This window comes from Pogona vitticeps, chromosome 4, assembly GCF_051106095.1.
Source record: "Pogona vitticeps strain Pit_001003342236 chromosome 4, PviZW2.1, whole genome shotgun sequence".
NCBI classification, from domain to species: Eukaryota; Metazoa; Chordata; class Lepidosauria; order Squamata; family Agamidae; genus Pogona; species Pogona vitticeps.
Genome location: NC_135786.1, coordinates 73,220,580 through 73,228,865, shown reverse-complemented (window position 1 = coordinate 73,228,865; position 8,286 = coordinate 73,220,580). Strand labels below are relative to the sequence as shown.

The following is an 8,286-nucleotide window of genomic DNA, read 5'->3' as shown; positions in this document are numbered from 1 at the left end:
AATCACATGATCAGAGAGATTGTTGACATCATCTTCAGGACTCAGCCAATCCCGAGGATGCTGGTGTTGCTGCCTTGGGAACCCACTCCCATTTCTCCTGGGTTTTGGTGACTTCACAGAGGCCCACCTCTCTGCTGGCAGATAAAAGGGGCTTGCTGGGCAGGGCAGGAGACCAGAAGGGAGGCCAGAGGGCAGAGGGCAGTCCAGCAGGGAGAGCCAGGGTGGCTGCTGCAGGGGACCCAGCCCTTCTGCCCAAGGCAAGTTCTCTCACGAAAGCAGATGAACTTGCTAAGTGGGCTTGTGCGTTAACAGGTCGAGGCTGGCGGAGATCTGTGGCTTGAAGCTGGCTGATGTTGGCGATGGACCCGGGGGGAAGTCGGTGGACGTTGGCAGACAGAAGCTGGTGGAATCTGCCTGCGGAGTGGAAGAGATGAACAGGTGGATATTCCTGGTAGAAGCCAGTGGATGTTGTCAGGCGAAACTTTGGGATGAAGTTGCCAGAACATTGGTCGGTGGATACGCCTGGGTTGATGCCAGTTGATGGCAGCAGACGAGCTTGCCCCTTAGTTTTTTTCTCTCTCTTTCTTTTGCAGCTTCCTCTTCCCCAGGGAATGCAAGGGACCAGAAGGCAGGCGTCCTGCTGGAGCTGAACCAGGCTGTTGTCTCCGCTGAGGATACCCATTTAGACTCTTTTCCAAAGCCAATAAAAGTATTTTTCTGGAATGGTTTTGAAGTGTTGTCTTGTTTGTCAGGGGCTGCCACGGGATTATCTTCCCCATTCCTTCATTATATCTGGGGCCCAACGCCTGGGGTGGGTCTTTGTCAAGTCATGGTGTGGAGCCTTGTGATGTCACAGGAATTGGGAACATATTTCTCCATGCATGTGTGTGGGAGTGAGCTAGGCATTGTGGGTTCCCTGTCTGTACTCCTAAGCGAGTATATTAGGTGTTGTGTTGGACAGACAGAGGAAGCCAGTGAGCCCTGGTGCCATTCGGAGAGGATTGGAGTTGGGTACCCAAAAACTATGGCCACCCCATAACAAGAAACGAGACTCGCTCCTTCCCTTCCACCACTTCTCCTGACATTTGTCTGCCTGGCCTGGAGATTCAGGGGATCCCAGCCATTTCCTGGCACAGCAGCTCATTCTGAGACCTGGCAGAATTAGTCACTTGCCTCTGTTTCTGATGCATTAGTTATCACAAAATATTTGAATACGAGTGAATAAGGCTGGAGTCATGACAAGTAATGTATGTTTACATATCTTTCTGTTCTTTACACCCATCCCCAGTGATTAGGTGGTTGTTAGAAAAATTTTGTCAGTCACAATGAGCAGTAATTTTTTATTGTACTCACTGATTGAAAAATATGCCGTAAGTGGCACTGAAGTGTCAGCTGTGGAATTTTTTCTAAAATGTAAATTGAGCTTGGAATCACTAAGGAACCAAATAAAATGCTTGCAACATCACTGAATCCCTAGAGAGCAGAATATACAGATGAGTAGCATATATATTAATTAATATTGTTAGGACAAAATCCAACCCATAAGCATTTATAACAAAGATACATGATTGTCATGCAAAAGAACTTTGAGAAAGTGGCATTATAAGATTTCTGCCTGGAGCAGTCTTTAAGCGGTGTGTTCTAGAGTTCCATGCTGTCCCCATGTTTTTTCATTTCTGTATAAAACCACTATAACTAAGCATTTGGAGTGTCATCTCTAGGCAGTCATTTCTATTCTCTATGGTGTTGGAGTAAAGAGTGGCCAAGAAAATGCAAAACCAGCTCCAAGATTCCTTAACGACTGACCAACTGAAATGGAATCCTAACAAGATGGCATTGCTAAGGGTAGATGACCCTTGGGTCCGTAAAAATTGCTGTTCAACTTTTTTTGGAGGGTTTTATGTTTCCTCTACCTGGCTGGATAGCTCAGTGCTTTAGGTATCTGGTTATGGAGCCAGAGGCTGGGAATTAATTCCCCACTGTAGCTCCTGCTATAAGAGCCAGCCTGTGTAATCATGGGCAAGCTGCACAGTCCCAGGTACCCTTAGAAGAAGGGAATGGCAAACCACTTCTGAGTACTCTCTACCTTGGAAAACCCTAGAAAAGGTTGCCATAAATTGGAATTGACTTGACGGCACACAAAACACACACATGTTTCCTCTAAAAGGTCGAGACGGCAGGAAGTACCCTTTGTGACCTTTGTCTCATCTACTAGGTGCGGCCATTTCTAAACAGAACGAAATCCATTCATGTATTTATCTCTTGGCAAATGCTGTAATGTCATGTATGCTGCTGTTTGATTCCCCCATGATGAAAAAGAAGCATGATAGAATCTGGAAAATAAATAAGTCTGATTATATGAGGAGCTAGCTTTAAACATGACTCAGAAGATTCAATTAGTTCCAAATTTAGCTGCCAGAATTTTAACAGATACTAGTACGTCAATTCACATCATTCCATTTAAAAATGTTTTATTTTCCTACTGTACTAGTTGCCTCTTCAGTTTTGAGCCCAATTCAATGTATTGGTAGTTAACATTTAAAGTTCTAGATCCATCCCCACCCATAGCAGTCTACCTATATCTTATGTATGTTTGTTATGTGGGGCCTTGAGAGTGTTAAGTTTTTATCTGTAAACAGTCCAAAGTAGTGCTTGCACTGAGTGGGATGGTATATCAAGCAAACATCTTCAAACAAAATGGTATCACTTGTGCTTTCCTTTTCAGAAGAGGGTACTATAATCTGAAAGGATACAGTCTTCTCCATGATGTCCTTGCTCATCATTAATCCAGCTCATTTATAAAGGTAAAGGCCCCTGGCAGAACCCTAACACATCCCACCTCTTACTTCTCTCCTGGATGATAAGGAAGTATTGCTGAGCACTCAGTGGTGCACAGTCTACAAATCAAGCCAGTAGCATTATTTTGCCCATTTTTTCAACTTGTCTGCAAAAATACCATGGGAATCTTTTCCTAAGTGCTCACAAGCCATCTGTTTAATGGTCTATTCTTTTCTGCTGTTGATGCCAAGGTGACATCCAGAATTGCTCATATCATCTCCCTTTTTGAAGAAGGGCCAAGATTGGTTCACCTGCTGTTCCCTGGGATCTCATCTGTCCTCTAAGTATTTTTGAAGATGTCCCAGGCCTTGATACTACATCTACAAGTTCCCAACCTTCGGTCCCCAGTTGTTCTTGAACTACAACTCCCAGAAATCCTGGCCAGCACAGCTAGTGGTGAAGGCTTCTGGGAATTTTAGTCCAAGAACCTCTGGGACCCATGGAGAGAACCACTGCTTTAGTACCACTGAATGCTATTAATCTAGCCCAGGAAGCTTGAATTAATTTAAAGCAGTTGTCTCTTTACCGTCTTTTCACCAATCTTGGCTAGCAGGCCCCTTACTGAATCATTGCTTTTCATTTTGGCCAAGTGGAGTACCATTTCTCTTTTGGGAGAAGTTGGAGGCATCACAGGTATTGAGCAATTCCACCTTCCTCTTGTCACACATTAGCATCCCTGTATCCTCTCCACACAATGGACCTCCTGCTTCTTGGTTCTTCATCTTGCTCAGAAAGCAGTCAAAGCAACCCTTTCTACTATTTTGACATCCTTTGAAGCCTGAGCTCATTCTGAACTTTAGCATTCTTGACCTTCTCCCTGTAAATGTTGGCAAGTTGTTTCTGTTTCTCTTCAATGATTTGCTTTTTCTTCTGTTATCTAAATATACAATACTAAATTTCAGCTCATCTAAAAATTCATTAAGCAGTAACCTGAGTATTTTTAACATGCTTCTACCATTTGCTTCCCACTGGAATTATTTGTTTTTCTGTGTTCCGCATCTTAGTCTTTAAGAAAACCCCATCCAATATGAATTCCCTTCTCTTGGGTCTTTCTAACTTTAGAATCTGATCCAGTATTTCATTAAGCACTGAAATCAGCAGTCCAGAATGTAACTCTAGGTGATTATGCTCAGCTTGCCCTTTCCTCAGTGTATGAAATCTTAAAAGGACATGGTTTCCTCCTATCAGACATCTACTTGTTAATGCAAGAATGGGGAAGATTTGACCTTCCCAATGCTGTTAGACTACAAGTCCCATGATCCATCATCACAGCTACACTAGATACAGCTACATGAAGCTGCAATCTAGACATCCAGAGGCAATAATGTGCCCGCGGCTATATTAAGGGCGTAGGAGCTCTATGACAATTAAAAGTGGCAATCCAAAGCTATAAATTAGTAATTGGATCCAAAGCTAAACCATAATTTGATATTAAGAACAGCCCATAATAAACCCCAGGCTTTTTCACTTGTTCCCTTCTAATTTTGTGTGTGTAAGAAGCGGAGATCAAAAGCTTCATTTTAATTCTTGAATATATCTCAATTACTTATTATACCCAAGCTTGGGAAAGTATGCCTTATTCTAAATGGATTCTGGTTTGTGTGGAGTAAACATATTATATTAGACTACAGTGGAAGATTTTTAACTCTCTGTCCTTACACAAGAGAGATAAAAAAGGAAAGGCCAAGATCTGTGATTGTTTATAGTCACGTATAGTTTGCTATTCTGGGACAAAGTTTTCTAAAGCTGTTTAGTAATGCTTTAACTAACATTCTTAATATAATATTATTAATTTGTTTAATATATGAATGAGTCACCTTTTATAACTTTAATGTTGTGTTTTATGATGTAAGCCATCTTGGGTCATTTCTTAGGAGAAAGGCGGGGTAAAATATTTTAAATAAACAAAGCAAATAAATAATTGGTAGTGATGACATAGGGAAATGAATTTTGAACTGGCTGTGTGACAAAGTAAATGTGCGACTGCATCACATAGGTCAAACACATCCAACATATTTTCTGTACCAGTTTGTCTCTGTGGGTTGGCTTAAAAGAATTCTGTCAAAAGGGAAACCAAAGTATTCAACTCGTGTTGGATGAGGTTACAGTCTCCCTAAGAACTCTGGTGTTTGGCTTGGGTGTACTTCTGGATTCCTCTCTGAGCCTGGATGTCCAAGTATCGGCAGTGGCCGAAAGTGCCTTTGCACAATTAAAACTACAGTAGTGTGCCAGCTGTACCTACTCTCCGAGAAGCCTCACCATGGCACATGCCTTGGCTAACTCCCATTTGGATTACTTCAGGGTGCTCTGTGTGGGGAGGTTGTCGTTCACTGTACAGCTTATAACAGCAGCAGATTAAAATACAATACAATGACAAACATTAAAACAGAATTAAACTCAATTGTAGGATTAAAATGCAGTTAAAATTAAAACTCCTTAAAGTCAATTAAAATATTACTAATAATTTAACATAATGAGAATCAGCACATCCACTGGGATTTTACGACTAGAGGCTCTTACTTGTCAAAGACCTGCTTCAATAAGTCTAAACCTGCTGCCAACGGGAACACAGGGAGGGAGAGGGCAAAGCAGGTGCCACCCAGAAGGTTCTCTCTCAAACCCCCACCAGATGATGGGGTGGGAGATGTAAGAAGGACCTTTGTGCCTACAGGAATGCTTAGTAGATTTTGAAATCCCAAGAAACTGCTCAGGACAGTTGCCTCATTGGTTGTGAATGTAGACAACCATGCTATGACAAATGTCACACAAGAGACATTTGTTGTTCCCAAATAACTTGGTTTTCACATTGAAGGACACAGCTAGGAAGTAAGTGACCACAGCTTTTGTTATCTTAACTTTTGAAGCAACTACTAAACCACATTTTGTTTTGGTCCTCTCAGGTTAACAATGAACCATTTTTTTTCTCCTTGAAATGCCCCTTCAGCTTGGCTGAGATGGTTCATGGATCAACAAGGCTACCAGGGTATTACCACAATAGTAATCAATTTTTTTTTAATTCCGGTGATGGTATCTAATTTATTCAGCCTGTGGTGGCACTTTTGTGACCATGTAATTTTTTAAAAAGAGCATCTTGAGCTTTCTTTAAAGCTCGCTACTACATTCCCTCCTTGTCTCCCTCACAGACACCATCTCCTTAAGGAACAATAAAAATTAGATTTGTTTGACCTGTGCTGTGGTTCATTTAAGCAAGATGGGTTTAATGGTGCTGCCTAGTCTCCCAGACAGTTTTTATGTAATAATCCAGACATGTGCGCAATGTCTTTTGCATGCTGTAAGCAGGTGCATTTGTCCAAGGATGGATGCCTGTAAAGCAGGACTTACCCATTCATTGCACAGCTGCAGACATCCACTGGGAAATTGCTTACTCTGAGATAGTGCTGGCATCTAATTAAGAGCTCACTTCATTTCCACGTCTTGGCTCCAAATGACATTTGCTTTTCTCTTGAATGTTCTAATTTATAGTACAATTAATTTTACAAGGGCATCGTCAGAGGCCCACAATCTTTGTGCTTTAATTCATAAAGAATACTTTAATATTTTCCCTTGTGCATTTGAAGATTGTCCTGAATCCTTAAGCTCAGAAATGTTGCTTTTTGGATTACAATTTGCCCTGTATTATCTCTCTGGAATAAGTCCTCCTCTCATCTTTTCTCTGCAATTAGCAGCCTTTCCTTACAACTGCCCAGAGAAAACTGGCCATTCATACGGTACCCTTGCCCTACTCATTTTTGTACTGTGAAGAGAATGAGATGTCATAATATATGGCAAATTGCTAACTTGACTTGACTTCTCTTGATTGGCAGCAACGGGCTGAATAGCTCAGTGAATTGGGTATCTAGCTGTGGAGCCAGAGACTGGGAGGTTGATTTTCCACTGTGTCCCACAGGAGAAGAGCCCACCTGTGTAGCCTTGGGCAAGCTGCACAGTCCCAGGGTACACATCAAGAAGGAACTGAGAAACCACTGCTGAGAATGCTGTGCCTAGAAAACCCTGGAAAGAGTCACCGCAAGCCAGAATTGACCTGGTGCCCTGTAGTTATTATGAGATCTTAAGAGCTGGGTGCTTCCCACAATCTTCAAGGCCATTTCAAACTTCATCCCTGTTGTCTAGTGGGAATTGGATTGGCTGTTATGATTGCACTCCATTGTACTCCAATGATGAATTTGGCCTGAACTCATCTGTATTTTCTTTTGTTCTTTCTTAAGATGAGATACATGTTTACCTTTACATTGTTAAGACATTCATGGGATCTAGGGCAGCATGCAATCTAGAGTTTTTAAACAGAATGTTAATTTCACATCTCTCTTAATATCAAAGGAAATATTTGACTTTAAATGGTGTGAGGTGATGCAGAGTTATGCAATGGATAACAAATTTAAGAACAGGAATTAACTTACACTTTGGAAGAGGCTCAACACCATTGCTATAATTTGTTTTCAGGATTGAGTAACTGTCAATGGCTGCAGAGCTAGACAAACATACCTGAAGCAATTGACCGTGAGAGTGATGTAATTTTCTTTATTATTTCAAAGTCAATGTGCCCAGGATCAGTAGGGAGGAAAAAGCGACTTTTCCTAAGAGCGCAAATATTTTAAGGTAAAGAAGAAAGAACATTACTGTCCAAAGAACTGTCACACTCTAAGGCCTGCTGGGATAGCAGAGAAAGTTATAGGCGGAGTTCCCTTATGCTACGAATAACCTTTGAGTGAACACGGTGATAACAAGTATCTGGTATGCCTACTACCTTCAGTTTTTCACATATGAAAACTACCTCTCCTCCATGCTCTGTAAACAGCTTCCATCATATGAACAACAGCTGTTCATTTCAATGTGAATTCCCGATTTGTTTTATTATTCATTATGGGGGTTGTTCTAGTTTCCCCTCCATAATTATGAATACACAGTAGTATGCAATGTTGTATCTGCTATCATAGCTGCCCCGAGCAGACATGGTCTAGAGGGGTGGGGGTAAAAATTGGATGGATAAATAAATAAATAAATAAATAAATAAATAAATAAATAAATAAATAAATACATACATACATACATACATACATACATACATACATACATACATACATACATACATACATACATACATACATACAGGTAAAGGTAAAGGTTCCCCTTGACAATTTTTTGTCCAGTCATGTTCGACTCTAGGGGGCGGTGCTCATCCCCGTTTCCAAGCCATAGAGCCAGCGTTTTGTCCAAAGACAATCTTCCGTGGTCACATGGCCAGTGCGACTTAGACACGGAACGCTGTTACCTTCCCACCAAGGTGGTCCCTATTTATCTACTTGCATTTGCATGCTTTCGAACCACTAGGTTGGTGGGAGCTGGGACAAACGACGGGTGCTCACTCCGTCGTGTGGATTCGATCTTACGACTGCTTGGTCTTCTGAGCCTGCAGCACAAGCTTCTGCG

The 8,286-nt window shown here is 41.6% G+C and overlaps 1 long non-coding RNA gene across 1 annotated transcript; it reads left to right on the top strand.

The window, feature by feature from the left end:
* The first annotated feature begins 202 nt into the window (after nt 1-202).
* LOC144589066 (uncharacterized) lies at nt 203-7,857 on the top strand. Its single transcript, XR_013544952.1, has 2 exons — nt 203-438; nt 594-7,857. It is a non-coding gene; the product is annotated as an uncharacterized LOC144589066 (long non-coding RNA).
* Nucleotides 7,858-8,286: the final 429 nt, after the last annotated feature.